General features: G+C 32.2%; 2 pseudogenes; one reads left to right on the top strand and one right to left on the bottom strand.

Annotated features, from left to right (window-relative positions):
• Positions 1 to 5,087: 5,087 nt before the first annotated feature.
• Positions 5,088 to 12,938, bottom strand: LOC129316613 (rust resistance kinase Lr10-like; annotated as a pseudogene).
• Positions 12,939 to 15,445: 2,507 nt separating this feature from the next.
• On the top strand, positions 15,446 to 16,914 carry LOC129316243 (rust resistance kinase Lr10-like; annotated as a pseudogene).
• The last annotated feature ends 1,629 nt before the right edge of the window (positions 16,915 to 18,543 follow it).

Below are 18,543 nucleotides of genomic sequence, written 5' to 3'. Positions count from 1 at the left end.
TTCTGTATAAAGTCCCCTTGAAATTCATTTTCAAACAATTTCAAACATGCCGAAAAATTGATCACCATTCAATCAAATTTTTCTTTTCCATGTCGAACTCGGATGAATCGTTTTCCGTAACAATTCAATAATTTTTAAATTGAAATCCCACAATTAGAATTAAACTTGTATTTACTGATTAACTAAAATGATCAATTCTGGTAAAATTTTCATGAAATAATATAATTTAATCAACAAAATATCTCATAGTCACATTGTTGTCAGAAAAAGAATTTGCATAAAAAATAATATTTGAATAAAGAGATTTTAATAAATCCAGTTGGAACGCATCCACTTACCTCAAGTGTTCCAAGCACTAAAATTCATTTTTTTAAAACTTCAATCAAGTCTTCCGTTTTTTTAAACACTCTATTCAATATAAAAAATAAAATTAAAATCCTTTACCCAAGTTTGATAAATTTCTCTTTCAAACATTGACAACACAAAAATCAACTAAATTTTCAAATCATTATAATTTATGTTTCAATTCCTCTAACCATCCAATACTTTATATGTCCACCTTTCATTCAACACTTTGATTATATTTTTAACTTGTCCTTCTAACTCTTCCATAACACATATAACTAAGTTTACAATATACAATGTAATCCACCAAACATGAAAGAAAGTCTCAATCATCTTCATAGTTTATATGCTTCACGATTCAATACAATAGCCCAACTTTTACCACTACAATGTGCTGTGTAAACAATTTTCATAGCTTGCCACATTCAATGGTACCACTTCACATAAGTCCAATTTCATTACTTCCCATCATGAACACTTTATTAACATCCCAGAAGCTAGCATAAGAACAAACCGACCTAGTCCTTGAACTATCATCGAAATATCCTTTTCAAAAATTCTCTAATTCTAGTTTCATCCTTCATTATAGAAAATATTTGTCTCCTATAATAATTTAACTAACAACAATCAATTTATCACACCTATTTGCTATCAAAGACCAACATCCATCTCTTACACATTTTATCAAGCACCTTGCAGGCATTCAACAATTAAACTATAAAACAGTCATTTTACTCTTTAAATTCCTTCCTTCCCCCCCCCCCCAACAATTCCCATTGTTGATATTTAAATTTACCATGTTTCTCGAATTCAATACCTTTTCAAGAATCAATTAAATTCAAATAAAATTCCAGCCCTTACTGTCGATTCATTATCATGCTCTTGACACTAAAATTTTAACTTGATTTAACTTTTCATTTCCTTATCAGCACAGCACAAAACGATACAAGGTAAGGAGAATTGTAAACTCAATAACTTAACAACCAAAACACATGAATCGCGCAGGGAGAAGATTAAAAACTTCCTATATCAGACCAGTCCAACAAAGCAAAGAGAAGAGAAGTAGAAATCGAAAGAGGAGTAAAGAACCTGATGCTCTAAATCATAGCATCTCGAACAGAGGAAGGAAGGAAGGATTCAGCAATAAGAAAACAGGGGAGGGAGTTCAGGCATCACCATTGCATGAAAAAGACCATTGGAGGAGCAGGGAGTGGACGAACTCGCGACTTCAGCCTTGACAGCAGCAGATTCATAGCGAACACCGACATCAGCAACGGACTAAACGGCCTAGCTCCTCACTCGTATCTTCAGGGATGCAGAAAAGAAATGGAGAGAAGAACAAAAGACCAAGATTCTCGACCTTCTCTCTGGCTCACACTCTCACTAGCGACGGCAAGGATGAATGTCGAAGAATAGAGGGAGAGAAGGGACGATCTCTCCGGCTCTGGAATTTTCGAAGAGGAGAAAGAAAAATAAGAGGCGGTGGTGCGTATCTGACCGAGAGAGGATATAAATTTGAAATTTAGGAAATTGCAAAAATTATAAGAAGGGCCCAATATTTCTTCTAATAACACAAAAAAAAACAGGGCACTTCGGAAATTTTTTCACAATTTTAAACTAAATAAAATTAATATATTTCTAAAAAAAATTAAACTCTAGACCATCAAATAAGTTATTAACATAAATTTCACTAACTCATCCTTTTCCATTTGCCATAAAATAAATTTAAATAAAATATAAATTTGAAGAATTTTTTTTATTATTAATTTAAAAATTAGGATCACTACACTCTTTCTTGCTATGCTCTGTTTTCTTTGACCGACACAGGGAGTTTTAAAATATTAAAGCTTGGGAAAATTACAAGAGATCCAGAAGATATTTTCTTTAATAACACAAAAGTCAAGGATATTTTGGTAATTTAATTAATCATCAAAAAAATAAAATAAAAATACCTTTTATAGGTAAGATTCGAACTCCCAATCCTTTAAGTAAAGACCAACATAATTTTCACTAAGCCACTACTTCCTATTCATCATAAAACTTGAACAATTTAATAAAATATCAATTAAATGGAAAATCATTTAATTTAAATTCCAAAGCCATTACATTGCACTTTGAGGAGAGAGCTGTGACTTCAGAAGTTCTTGGAGGCTTTCTCTATTAGGTTTAGGGTTTTTGGAGGAGATTTGGACAATGATTGAAGATTTGAAGAGATTTAAGTGGATTTCTTCGATTTTTCTTTCTTCTCTTCCCTTTTTCTCTCTTTGTTTTTATATGGATGTTGTATATTATGACATTCATAGCTCTTTTTTGAACATGAGTAGCTAGTTCTTTTATTTTAGGATTATTTTGAACCTTTGTATAGATTAAGACTTGAATATTCTTTTCTTGGCTTGGCAGTAATGATGTATATGTATTTATTTTATCCTATGCTTAATACTTTTAAGTGCTTGATAACTATTTAGATTGTTTTGTTCACTTGAGTTGTGCTTGAGAGAACTAATTGAGGTGTAAAACTTGAATAAAATGGTATTGGACTTGAAATTTACAAAGATAAATGGATAGTTTTGTTGGTAAAATAGAGATATTTTATTAACCTTTTATAGTCATATTAAGATTGGTGCTTAAAATTTGTTTTTACTAACTATTTTTTAAGAGATTGTGAAATTTTAGTGTTTTTAAATATACTTGATTTTGACTGAGAAAGCTTTTTCAAGTGAATTGAAATCTTAGACTAACACTTATTTTTATTAAAAATCTATTTGAGAGGAATTAATTTAAGTTTTATGAAATACAAAGGGAGAGATAATCCTAGATTCTCACCTCTAAAGTCAAAATTTAAACAAGTTTTAATTGCTTTAAAACAATTTTAATCAAATTTTCATTACTTTCATACAAAACTACTCTTGATTTTGCCCAATCTATCTTAAAGTTTAATAGTGAATTTTAACCTTCATTTATCTAAATCCTCGTGGGAACGATAACTCTGAAATATTTACACTTGTGACAACCTATATGTTTGCAGTAAAACTTACCGGCAAACATTCATTCGTTTGAAACTTTTTTAACTACCCAAACAAAGAAGTTTAAGGGCCTCTTTGGTTTTTATTCTCATTTTTTATTTCTAAAAACTGTTATAATACAATTTACAAAATTATTTTCAAAACAAAATAAAATAAAAATCCGTTTGGTTATATAAATTAAAAACAATTTTATAATTAAAAATTGAAATGATAGTGATAGTTATAGGCAATTAATGATGGTAATTAATAATATAAATTGGTCTAGTTAACTATAATTTTTAATAATCAAATTTAGTGTATTTTAAAAATAAGAAAAATGAAATGAAAACAACTTAAAGTTTTTTCTAGTATTGTTTTTAAAAATAAAAAACGAAATAATTTTGAAAACAGTTAAATAAAAAGAACTTATCCAAACAAAATTTTAAACTTTTGTGTTTTCAAAAACAAAAAACAGTTTTCAAAAACAGAAACAAACAAGTCTTAAATATATGAATTTCAAATGTGAGATTTGAAATGTAAGGTTTCAAAATTTAAAATGTAAATCCAATTCATTAATCCAAACACCACCTTAATAAAAGATTTCAGTCAAGGGCAACAAATAATTAGCTAATCCCCTTTGTACTAAAAAAATGAAATGACAACAAATCTTTGTTTTCAATAAGACGATAATATCTATTAGAGCAGGTAATGTTTTTGTGCTGCTTAGATTTATAGTCGTTTTAGATCGTTTTAAATGATTTTAAAAATCTAAATTTGTATGGACGTTAATGAATTTGGTCTTTTAAGTAAATGGTTTATGAAACTGCTGATTAATTTCTTACTCATAAATAGAGCAAATATTATACCACATGAAATGCCTGATTTGATAAGACAAATTATGGAAGAGTTTCATTCCTCAGGTACACCTTGTAGGATTGCTTCAACCTCTACCCATTCTAAAATGAATATGAGAAGATATTGCCGTGGATTTCATTAGGGCCTACCTGAAACAAGAGGATACATAAGTGTCATTTTGGTAGTGGTGGACTACCTTTCCAAGTATGGAAATTTTATTCCGCTAACAGCCAATTTCTCCAGTCAACAAGCGACTAATGCTTTCCTGACCGATATTGTCAATTACATTGTATGTGAAAACCATTGTGTTAGATTTTCAGCGGTGACTTCGCAAATTGTTAAAGTCATCATTGAAAGTTTCTCTGTTCTTCTTCTTCTTCTTCTTCTTTTTGTAGTGGCATTCGGAATCGGACAGCAATCTAAAGCTCTAAACAAATGGTTGGAGTTATACTTATGATGCTTTGTGCTTGAATATCCTCAAATAGAGCCAGTAATTTGGATGGACAGCGCTTATTTGAAATCCAACGAGCAGCACAATGGAAGAAACAGATACTGGTTCAATGGGATACTCGAACTCTATCAACATGGGAAGATGCTGAGGAATTTCTGACCCAATACCTTAATTGCAACATGGGAACGTGTTCAATGATTGAGTAATCTTCTCTCTGAATGATTCTATTGCTGCTATCATCTTTCTATCATTTCTAAACTTGCTCGATTTGTGTAATTCAGGATATCTGAACGTTGGCTCATTAATATATCAGTTACCTTTCTATCACTTATCTGTATTATTTTGTAGTTCATACCACTAACCTTATAAACAGTTCAAGTATGAGAATGGATTTTAATTATCTTTCCAAAATGTTGTTACAACTCTTCTCGAAATGAAAGTAAAAAGTCATATATTCATACCATAAAACTAGTGAAGCAAAATACAAAGCAAGGTAACAACATATCAAGCATTGCTATAAAATAGACAAAGGATATTCAACCCACAATTATTAAAGCAAATAAAAGTTTTGTGCCCCTTCCATCAGTTTCTGTATTATTTCCCACTATTACTATCATTATTTTTCTAAAAATCATCGCTTGCATAACTAGAACTTATGCAATCACTGCATGATGCTTGATCAGAATTAGATCCATGGCTGGCTACAATATTTTCCTGAGCATACCACACCGGTTTCGGAGGTATTTCAAGGCTTTCAACATTTGCTTCTAGCATCTCCACAACTTTGGTCATTGAAGGACGATCAACTGGTTTAAATTGAATACACCACCATGCAACAATGAACATCTTTGTTATTATGTCCTTATCTTCTCTTGTCAAGTCTTCCATTATTCCTATGTCTTTCTCTTGAGAAAAATGATCATATAGCCATAATGGAAAGTAATTTTCACTTGAATGCTCGGTAGTACGTGATTTGTGTTCCTTCTTCTACTTGCCATTTCCATCAAAAGCATTCCAAAGCTATAAACATCAGCTTTGTAGGACACTCCTCCAATATTTTTGTAGAACAATTCAGGAGCCATATATCCTAACGTTCCTTTAACAGCGGTCAAAGCAACACTGCTATCATCTCTAGGATATAGTTTTGCAAGTCCAAAATCTGAAACCTTTGGGATGTAGTTGTCATCAAGGAGCATGTTATGTGGCTTAATATCCAAAATGTAAGATTTGCATATCACAACCAAATGAAGATAGGAAATCCCACGAGCCACTTCAAGAGATATCTGATGTATTTTTTCATAACTTAGAAAAAGCACTTCCTTCTTTAGGGAAAATAAACTTATCAAGAGAACCATTAACCATAAACTCATAGATAAGAGCACGTTTTGAACCCTCTACACAAATCCAATAAGACGAACAACATTAACATGATGTATCCTCCCGATGGTAGCTACTTCGCTAATAAATTCTTGGCCATTGGCTTTGAATTTACCCAACAACTTAACAGCTACAAGAGGACCACTACGCAGCTTACCTTTGTATACAGTACCGAAACCTCCTTCTCCCAACTTGTCTTTAAAGCCTTTGGTCATATTCTTAATTTCCTTGTAAGAGTATCTGATGGGCATGAGATCCACTATGTTGCAGAAAATGTTCAACATCTTCATACATCGATAAGTGTCTCTTTCTCCTCTTGAAAATTAACAGCGCAGTTAAAAGTGTTACTCCAAAGAGAGCTCTAACTGCCAGCAAGGATACTACACCCATACCATGTATATAACATGTATCATCTATGTAGTATGCTGGTGCTTCCTTAATGGAGGAGATTGAGACCGATGTTATTGAACGAAATATTGCTGGGGAACGAAGTGTTATTACAAAATAGATTCCTGCACACTTATCTCACCAAAACAATCAGGACATGTATGTGTAATCGAATGTTTGTAATACTTGACAATTTAAATTTGCAACATAAATATAGTAGGGCAGTGACGAAAATGAAGAACAAATAACAAAAGGGGAAATGACAATTAGAGACATTGTGAAGACATTAAAGACAACTGAAGATCTCAAAATATTGAAATGTCAAAAAATGACTATGGCTTTTTTTGCAATTAAACCATTCTAATTATTGAAATAATTAATAGAAGGTCATTATGATTTGTGATTTGTATGAAGAAACTTGCCCATTTGATTCAGCAAAAATGGATGATTGTGAATGGAAGCCAGTCAAAGTATATAAGGATAGCCCTTCTATTTCTCATTTGTTTTTTTGCTGATGATATTGTTCTTTTTGCAGAAGCTTCTCTTGAACAAGTTGATGTGATTAATGATTGCTTAAATCAATTTTGTGCAAGTTCAGGACTTAAGGTTAATGCGGCAACAGCTATGGTGTTCTTCTCCTCCAATGTATCTTACCATAAAAGCTTGGAGCTGAGTAATGCTCTTGGTTTCTCTCGCACCTTAGACCTTGGCGAGTACTTGGGGGTATCGATCCTTCACAAGTGAGTGGACAAGAATACGTACTAAGAAGTTGTTGATAAGGTGAAAAAAAGGTTGACCAATTGGAAGGCTAATTCATTTGCTCTTGCTGGGAGAACTATATTGATCAATTCTGCAATTCTAGTATTTCTACTTACACCATGCGAACAGCTAGCATCCCGGTTGTAACATGTAATGAGCTGGAAAGGGCAAACTGGAACTTCCTTTGGGGTATTACTAGTGAAAAGAGGAAAGTGCATCTGATTGCTTGGGATAAAGGGTGTAGACTTAAGACTCATGGTGGACTTGGAATTAGGTTTGCGCAATAACAAAATCAGCTTTTCAAATGAAGCTTGGTTGGGCTATTATCCAATGTCATGATGACCTTTGGGTTCAAATTATAAGAAGTAAATATAAATGTAGTTTTGATATCCTTCTGACTATTAATAAGAAAAGACCAAGTTCTAATATATGGTCTGTGTCATGCCTCGAAAATAGAGGGTGATCGGCACAAGATGTGAACTATATTATACATTCCTTAAGCACTAAATTGTGAAATCTTTTCATTTTTAAAACATATTGAATTTTGTATTGAAAATTATAGCATACTTGGAAAAAAAATCATTATAATAAAAGTTTCAATACTTTTGTAAAAATTTTGGCAGAACCTCCCCCATAAATAGGAACTCCCAAAAATTCTAAATCCAATAATTTTACATAAAATATAATATCACTCAAGAGCTTAGCTCCTTCCAGCCAGTAGACAACATATATCAAAATAGAAACGTAGTTATAGGCTACATGGAGTAACGAACCTTACTTTTAAAACAAAATACATGAGTTCAAATATTAACATTAAAAGGAGATCATGCTAGGCAAAACTCCACCCAGAACAGATGTATGCCCTTCAGAGGTAAGCAGTAGGATCAGTATCAACTAATAAATCTAAAACCAAAATAAATTTCCAATGAATAGCATCCTAACAAAAAAAATAATTAAATATATATATATATATATATAAATTTAACATAATTATGTGCGCTAGAGATAACAATTTTCACAAACAAATATTTAATAAACTTCAGTATAAAAATACTCTATGTAACTTTAAATAAATTCTTGAGTCATTAAACTATCGTATCAAACATCATTATCATGTAACTTCAATAAAGGAAATAATTGCATTAAATAATTATAAACATGTCACTAATTAAAGCCAATGAAAAAAAAATATATCCATCAAATAATTAAAAACTTATAATTATAGAGACTTATCAGAACAAGTAACAAACATAGACACACAGTCCACGAGGGTAAATAACTAAATGTGGTGTATGCTACAAAAACAAACGTAGACACACAGTCCACAAGGATAAATAATCAAACGTAGCTTGAGCTACGAAACAAACGTGGACACACAGTCCACAAGAGCAAATAACAAAACGCGGCTCAAAGCCACGAAAACCAAATGCAGGTACGAAGCCTACGAATAACAAACGTGAAGACAAAGCTCACAAAACAAACTAACTAGTTATTAACCATGGCATACCAAGGGCTAACAGAACTGTTATTAGCAATCAGTTATTTTGTATAAAGTCTCCTTCAAATCCATTTTCAAACATGCGAGAAAATCATCACTTTTAAAATTCATATTTTAAATGTCAAACTTGCATGAATTGTTTTCCTTAGCAATTCAAAAATTTTCAAAGTAAACCCCATAATTAGAACCAAACTTTTATTTACTGATTAACTAAAATTTATAAAATCTGGCAAAGATAATTTCATAAAATAAAGTATTTTAATCAAAAAAAAAATATTCGATAATCACATTGTTGTTGTAAAAAGTATTTGCATAAAAATGTAATATTTTAGTAAAGAAAATTTTATTGAAATATCAATTGGGATGCCATCCACTTACTTGACATTTTTAGAATTTAAATTTCTCCTCTCAACTTTAATCAAATTTCCTCTCTTCCCAACTCCCTATAAATCATATTAAGATTTTATTCAATGCTCAACCATCACAATAATTCCTTTTCCAACCTCACTCACCACCAATATTAAACTATAATACATTTGAAACTTTCAAAAAAAAAATCCTCACTAACATTTAGTCAAGGTACCAAACATACATCATTTCCAATCTACTCATAAAAATATTAGCATTCAATATTTCATCAACAATTATCCATCTCCAACAACTCAAAAATCACATTATTAATTTCATAGGCAAATATTCTTTTCTAATCCTTTCATAACAACTCTAGCATTAAAATTTTCTTAACAATCTATCGATCCAAGAATTCTAATAATCACACATATTTTTAATTTCATAATCAAATATCCTTTGCAACATCCAAATTAAAATTCATACTTCCCACAAGAATAATAAAACTCCATGAATATTCAAAAATCAACTTCAATTTCTTCTAACAAGTACTTCAATGACCATCTTATGGTAATCATTTCTCAAGTTTCATATCTCTTTTTTTTTTTAACTTAATCCTAACCAAATCTTCACTATCAATCAATTTAAACAAAATAAATTTAACTCAAAAGTTGACCCACATGCATGTCATTATCAAGCTTGAAGATAATTTCCAACTTAACTTTGAATTTCCTCCTCTCTACCACAGTGTGGCAGCCATAAGACACACATACAAAAATTTGTAACCTCATGCACAACAACAACAACAAAAAACACTCAACTTACAGCAGAACCAACAATGAAAGGTTTGAATCTCCTCACCTCAACCCAGTTAAAAAAACAAAAAAAAAGAGCATCATGGGCAGACCCTGTGCAACTGAACTGAGAAGAGGAAAGGAAAGAAAATCTGCAGCACCAACAGGGAAATTTGAACATCTATCTTGGGAGAGCGAAAGAGAAGGAGATGAGGAATATCGACGGCCAAAGGAGAAGAGAAACTCACGCTCAAGTAACAGACAAAGCTATGATACCTCCCCTCGGCAGTGATCGACGACAACTCCAATCAAAAAAGAAACAAAACAGAAACGGAGAAGAAGGATGCACAGAAGGAAGATTCAGATTCGTTCAGCTCTCCGATGATAGCAGCAAGATTCCGAGTGCGACAGAACACCCTGTAGCTGCGATTTATGGCAACTCAAAGCTATGAAGAGAAGAAAAATTTCATGCTTCGCGTCTTGTGCATCAAGGGCCAGAATCTCTACTCACGCAAGCTAGCGATGTCCGGGAAAATGGTGGAGGAAGAAAGGAAGGAGACGATGAAGGTTCCAGAGCTTCCCCTTCTGTGTTTTTAGCGTGTTTTCTCCGAAAGAAAAGAATGAGGAGAGGAAAATATCAGATTAAGTGGGAGGGGCATAATGGTAATTTTACCAGATTAATAGGAAAAAAAAAATTTTCCTGTTGCCTCAAGACAGTTTGAACCTGAGACCTCTTTGAAGTAAATCTAGCTCAGCTACGATTAAACCAATTATGCTTCTCAGTAATCTTAGTCCAAGATTAACATAACTACTATTAAAATGCAAACTTTTATATATATATATATATATATATTTTAATTTTACTTGAATTCTTGTGTTATTATAGTCTGGAATTAAAGCCACTTCAGATTTTGCCCGAATTGGGACTGTTATCAGTGAAGATTGACAGGACACTAGTTGGAAGGTGGAGTAAGAGTGGCCAATTATCGGTCAAGTCTACCTATGAAAATGTGGCTCAACATACAACTAATTATGATAATACTTGGAAGCGAATCTAGAAGCTTCAAGTCCAGAAACACTATAAGCTTTTTTTTTTTTTGTTATCATATCATAACAAGTTGCTTGCTAATGCTAGTCGAATACAGCGTGGAATGCTTGTGGATGTCCATTGTGAGATCTATCAAGATGCTGTGGAGGATCTCATCCACATCTTATGAGAGTGCCCAAACACAAAAAGACTTTGGATGGAATATATTGCACATGAGGGCAGAGTGAAGTTCTTTGGTGTGAATCTGCATGAGTGGATTAAATGGAATGTGCAATCTCAAAGAAAGAAGAGAGGCGTTCCCTGGAGCTCTTTCTTTTCTATTGTGTGTTGGCTCCTTTGGAGGAGACTGAATGAGAATATTTTTCAAAACAAAACCACTCCGAATGCTACTATCAATGCTTAGAGTCTAGCAATTACAAACAATTTCAAAAAGTATCGAAGCAAGCTCGTAGGAACCGTGTGGCAGAGGCATACTAGCCCTATCCTTAGTGGAACTTAGTACCCACCTACTAATGGATGGAATAAATTGAATGTGGATGATGCATATGTTGTAATAGAGAATATTTCCAGATGTAGTGGTTTGATTCACAATCATAGGGGAGAATTCGAAGGTGGATTCATGTTTAAGATGAGTGATGGAGACCCATTACATGCTGAGTTGTGGACTTGTTTGTGGGAGCTTAAAGTTACTTGGGATCTCGAGTATAGACAGATTATTCTTGAATTAGATTCCCTAAAAGATAGGAAGCAATAAATAAAACAATCTTTTTCACTCAACTAGATTCTAGTGTTGTCTTAGAGAGATACAAACCCTACTGTATAGTGCCTGGGAACTACATATTTAAAGGATTTCTAGAGATGCTAATGAAGTAGCGGATGTCCTTGCGAAAAAGGACCTATCATGTATAGTTAGGTTTCATCCTTTGAATTTTTCTTCTTATGACTTAATTATTGTGATGCAGTAGGACGCTATTACTACTTTGTAATTTATTTTCCTTTGTTATAAAAAAAAAATTAGTTCAACGTACCTTGAACAAAGAAAATGGCTTGAATAGATCAAGGCTTACCGGTCAATATGCTACACAAAGTCGCTGCAAAGGAATTCAAATTTCGTTAAATTACATCAAAATAAGAATGAAAGACATAATTTCAATTTTTAAAAAAATTAAAATTATTTGAAGAAAGAAAAATTTAACTGTGTTACATACCTAGTGCTTGTCCGAGATAATATATCGCCATTTCTGAAAGAAATGAAATTAATTAGATCATAACAAGTTATGCAACTAAGAAATTTATTTACAGCAATGAAATTAGATTGGCCATTTTGTTTTCTCACCGCATTGGTCGGCGTTCAATGGAGTATGGGGACACCTATTAATACCCGAATACCAGATTATCTTAAATCCAAGACCTGCAAGTTCCGGTGGATATCAACGTACCGCAACTTAAGGAACTCATCATAAGGAATCGACGACGGCGTAACGGCGATGACGTGGCAGCCGATCTCCAAGTCCGCCAACGATATGTTCCCCGGAACTGCGTAAATATGCGAACCCAAGAAGCACGGATCGGTTGTCGACATAATAAGGATTGTCCCTCAATGCTCTGTCACACTTCATATACATTACTTCATAATTAGGATCTCGGAGATCGAGACTGATGCCGGATCTACTGAAATTCCTGTCGTAAAGGAAGTAGCGAGGGAGGGAGGAGCAATTGTTGGAGCGATGATCATCATAGAAGTTTGGATCAACCAGTCGGATGCTGGAGCCTGTGTAGTTGATCGACAGCACGTAGAATTCGCCGGAGAGAATGCGTAACCCGAGGACATCGTCTCTGCCGTTGCCGGAGATACACTGTAACTCAATTCTTGTCGCCGCAATGTTTGGGGTCACCTTTAAGACGAAAAGGATACGATATGTTGGTGATTTTGCCGCACGATGGAGAACAAACTGCGTCAATTTGGGGGATGAACCCAAGAACAGTGATAATAACAAAGATCGAAGCTACCACTTCGCTCCAATTTCTTCGTCTCGAAATCAAACTTGGTTCCATGTTCATGTCCACTGCAGCAGTACAGTGCAAACATATAATTGCTTGATTTGCAGATCAATATGTGCGAGCCGGCAGAGACCTTATAATGTAGGATCAAGCTGGGACCTCACTTACAATTCTAAGAGTAAACGCGTTTCCGCGGGACCAACTTGGACATGTGTTTGCTTGACTATTTTCACTTCATAATTCGAAATGTGTGCTTGATTTTTAGTTTAAACTTAACAAAAACATATTTAAAAGATTCAACTTTTTTTTTAATTTAACAAAAGCACATTTTAAATGTGATTTGAATATGTTTGTAAGACTTATCTAAACAGACCTTAAAACTTCTCTAAGGGCCCAACTAATAATGCATGCATGATTGGATGGTTACTTTCTATTAAAAAAAATTACCCCCTCCTAATCTAGCCAGCTTTTTTTTGTTAAAAAGGGAGATACATGTATGTAACCATGTCAAAAAATAATTGGATTATATTAAACTCCCAACAAGGTTGAGTTTAGCGAAATGGATTAGTCCCTCACAATATAACAAATTAAATTTAAATCTTCACTAAGAAAGATGCCCACATTTAATTCCTAATTACCTCCAATACGAGAATACTTATCAATAATAAAAAAATATAATTAAATTATCAATACTCATTTTATGGAACAAACTTTAATTAGATTTTTTTTTGGCACCAATCTTGATGTCCTAGCTCTTAGTTTTCTTTTCTTTTCTTTTCTTTTTTTTTGATAATTCCAATTCTTGTTTTGTGTTAGAGGCCTTTAATGTGCCTTTTTCTAATGCCTCTTATAATGCTTCAACTTTTTATTTTTTTTATTTTTCTTTAAATCATTAACTTCTACATAAAATAAGAGATATTTTGATGTCTTGATGTCCCAAAATGGTGAAGATTTATATTTTTTATTATTTTTAAAAATAAAAGGGTGTATTTGTGATATTTTTCTTTAAAAATTCATAAAAAAATATAAATATTTACCATTTTGAGACATCAAGATATCAAAATATCTTTTATTTTATATAAAAGGAAATTATCTAAAAAAAAATAAAAAATAAAATTAAAAAAATTAAAAATATTACAAAAGATATTAAAAAATGACATATTAGAACCCCTAGCCCGTTTGTTTTCTTTACAGTGATAGATTTTGTCATGCTTTTCACTTTTACTAAAAAAAAGAAAAAGAAGAAAAGATAGCACGCATATTTTGACCACCAAATAATACCTTAGACTTAGCACATGGCAAGCTAGACTCTTAGCGTTTTCATATTGGATCTGGATCTTTTCTTTTGTTTTCTTCTCTTTTGTTTGTCGTTTGTCTTGGTTAAATATTCCGGTTCACTTGTAAAAATATAAGTGAATCTCAAAGCAAAGCAATATAATTAACAGCAGAAACACGTCTGTATGTGTATGTACATATATCAGAAAGGTGTGAGGCGTCCAAGTGAAATTAAAAGTTTTCTTTTTAGTAAGAAAGGGTTAGATTATGAATAAAATTTAAAACATATATATATATATATATATATTCTTTTCTTTACTTTTCTTTATACGCTAGGAGCAGATTTGGTCTACATATTAGAAAAATAAAAGGGGTGTAGGGAAACGAAAGGCAAAGAAAGCAATCATTGTACTTTTTTTAATATTGAAAAAAAAATTGAAATGCAACCCACCAAGGTTGACCAAAAGATACCTTTACTGCATAAAAAGCTTTGCACTTGAATATTTTTGTTGAGTTTGTATCTGTCACAAAGAATTCGAGCGATTCCGCGTCTAATTTGTGCTTCTGTTTGACCTCCATTTTAATTTATTCTTTTCCACCTATTCTGACAATAATTGATCTGCATATTTATTCCAAAAACAAAAACAAAAAAATAAATGAAAATATTTTAGTCAAAACCTAAACAAAAACTGACTCTGCTCGTAGTTCAAATGTTCGGTTCACTCCTAAAAATATAGCTGAATGATCTCCCATGTGAAGTTGAGGTGATTGAAAGGCACACAAACTTACTATGACAGGATTCTGCAGAGCTGGGAGGTTGATGATCTTGGTATTCATTCTGCTTAGCCACAAAGGATCGTGCCAAAGGCAGTGCAAGGAATTAAGGTGCGGACGTCATGGTCCTGTGGTTCGATTTCCCTTCCGACTCAAAGATAGGCATCCGGTTGAGTGTGGCTATCCTGGCTTTGATATCACTTGTTCTCATCATCGCCAGCTCCTTATCGACCTGCCCACAACTTCAGGTCCGGTAAGCCTCTCCATCAGGAATATTTATTACCGATCTCAGAAAATTGAACTCTACGATCCCCAAAGTTGCCCTCAGAGCCTGTTTCCTAAACTCTACAACTCCAAACCATCACCCTTCAAATTTGAGTCATCAGATGAATTTCAAAACATTACTTTCCTCAACTGTCCTTCATTTGACTATCGATACATAAGATATTACTCTTATGAAGATGCTATCAAGCAAGACATGTTCTCTTGCCCCATTCTTGTTCGTCCATCAAGTGATTCTTTCCTTGAATGGAATCTACTTTCTTGCACCAAAATGATCGAGATTTCATCAAATCAATTGCGTAACATGGTGAAAAATTCTTTGAACCTCAGTTGGTTGAAACCAAATTGTAGCATATGTGAAATGAAGGGACAGATGTGTAAACTGAAGAACAATGGAACTGAAGATGATATTGAGTGTCTTGATTATGATCACAAGAAACGTAGATCAACTCTTATAGTTGGTGCAGGTGAAACTCCATCGTTCTGATTTTCTCCTTAATTTTCTTTCCCCGATGAACTATAGTTTTTTGAATTATGGAATATTCAATATTGTGCAGGAGTAACATCAGGTTCAATTTTGCTGCTTCTAGTGCTCATTGGACTCTTTCTATTACACAGACATTTCAGATTGAAAAGAGAGGATCAAGTGAGACTTGAAAAGTTTCTGGAAGATTATTGATCACTGAAACCTACTAGGTTCTCTTATGCTGATCTTCATCGATTGACGAGTGGTTTTAAAGATAAGTTAGGTGAAGGTGCTCATGGATCAGTATTTAGAGGAAAGCTGTCAGATGAGGTTTTGGTTGCTGTGAAGATGCTGAATAGCACAGAGGGGGATGGTAAAGAGTTCATAAATGAAGTCAGAGCTATGGGTAAAATCCACCATTTTAACATAGTTCGTTTACTTGGCTTTTGTGCTGATGGATTTCACCACGCTCTTGTTTATCATTTCTTTCAAAATGGGTCCTTGCAAAAGTACATATCTGCTCCAAATGACATTGTCTTCCTGGGATGGGAAAAATTGCAGCAAATTGCTATTGGCATAGCAAAAGGGATTGAGTATCTTCACGAGGGTTGTGATCCTAGGATTGTTCACTTTGATATCAATCCCTATAACGTTCTTTTAGATGACAACTTTATTCCAAAAATATCTGATTTTGGTTTGGCTAAATTATGCTCTAAAACTAGAAGTGCAATGTCAATTACTGAAGCAAGAGGAACTTTAGGTTATATTGCGCCTGAAATTTGCTCTAGAAATTTTGGAAGTGTGTCACATAAAGCAGATATTTACAGTTATGGAATGTTGCTAATAGAGTTGGTTAGTGGAAGGAACAATATAAAGATGGTTCAAGAAAGTTTTCAAGTTCTATATCCAGAATGGATTCATGATTTAGTGGAAGGAAATGTTCCCATTCAAATAGAGGATGGTGATGAAGATATTAGAATTGCAAAAAAATTGGCAATTGTGGGACTTTGGTGCATTCAGTGGAACCCAATGGACCGTCCAAGTATCAAAACAGTGGTACAAATGTTGGCAGGAGAAGGTGAGAAATTAACATTGCCCTTGAATCCTTTGGAATCATCTTCTATTAAATCAAAAGTTTTTCCTAGAAGGCAGATGAATTTAGAGTTGGAAGTGATTCATGAACTGGAATGAACATATGTATGTTTTATTGTTGAGCCACCAAATAATAATGTATCACTTGTATTAAGCAATATTATCTAAGAATTATTCCATCTTTACTGCACGAGTGAGACTATTAAGAGCCTATTTGTTTCAGCTTTCTTATGAAAAAAATCACATTTTTTTTTGAAAAAAAATCAATTTCTGAGGTTTTATGATGTTTATTTAAACTTACAAAATAATCAGAATATGAAAAAAATATATATATCTAATTATTTTAAAAAGTTACTTTAAATAGCTTCTAAAAATAATATGATGCAATAGATGAAAGAGAATGCTTTAAAAATACAAGATGTATGAAAATATGATAAAATTTTAAAATAATTAAATAATAATTATTTTTATAAAACAGGAATCAAGAAAGATATCATAAAATTTAAAAATAATTAAAAATAATTAATTTTTTATTATTGTAAACAAACATAAAATTATATATACTTTTTATTAAATCTTTACAAAATAAATCACTTTTTATAACCAATGGAGATTAGGTTTAACAGAAGAAGCTAGTCCTTTATAACATGGCAAATTAAAGTTTGAATCTCATTGGAGGAGGTATCCACATTTAGTGCCTAACTATATTTCAAATGAAATTGTTTTTCATGGGAGGATACCTATGAAAATAAAAAAAAACAAAATCTCTTTTTATAAAACCTCTAACTAAAAATAACTTATTTTTAATCTTAAACAATGTGACTTAATTTTAATATTTTTGCTATCAAAAGTATATCATCACAGCATGTCAAAAATTCATTTAACAAAAGTCAGATTATCAAAAGTTCATTTAACAAAAATTAATTTAATAAAAATTACTTGTTGTAATAAAATTTGTATTTGATTTTTTTTTTTCAAAAGTTAGTTTACTAAATTAAATTTTTTTTGAATTATATGTAGTTCAATGAGATTTTGAATGTATAATTACTAAAATGGGCATTTTTTTTATAGTTTGTGCTTTTGTTGTGCAAATTTCTAATATTAAAAACGTTTGAAAATTCTATGTGATAAAAAATTTTGAATAACATAAAATTATATTTGTTGATAATAAGAATAAAAAATTATATCTACACTCTACACACAATTAAGAAGACAAAGATCACAAAATTTCCAAATATTTGTGAGGACATAAACTTCAATTTTTGTCTTTTCAGTCCACGCCTTTGGATTTCCAGATATATTTTGGGGACATAAAAGATTAGGAAGACTAGCATGGGAACACAAGACTTTGACAAGATTACCATTTTTGGAACAGCAAATTTTAGGTTTATTCCTTTTTTATAATAATTTTAGGTTTATCCTATTTTTATTAAAATTAATAATAATATAACATATGTATGATCAGGGGAGCAAGTTCTTATTAGTTTCAAACACATGTTATCTTAAAAAATTAATAATAATATAACATGACTTGAATGGTCGCCTGAGTTCGAGTTTTTTTTATATGGTTTATCAAAGTTAAGCACTCAAACTTAATTATTTTAAAAGATTAATTTTCAAAGCTTAAATTTTAATTTAAACAGGACCTCTAAGTCTTATTTTCAAATCTATCTTTAAATATATTTTTTTTTAAAATATTTTATCTAAATAATTTTAACATGAACGTAAAAGCAAGATTCGACCTTGGCTTTTGAGTTTGAAAGGGTGGTCTCTTGCATGTACCTGTCAA

The sequence above is a fragment of the Prosopis cineraria genome, unplaced genomic scaffold (genome assembly GCF_029017545.1).
Source record: "Prosopis cineraria cultivar Desert tree isolate PC_DT_omini unplaced genomic scaffold, ASM2901754v1 PC7, whole genome shotgun sequence".
Taxonomy (NCBI): domain Eukaryota; kingdom Viridiplantae; phylum Streptophyta; class Magnoliopsida; order Fabales; family Fabaceae; genus Prosopis; species Prosopis cineraria.
This window is presented reverse-complemented; position numbering and strand designations above follow the sequence as displayed.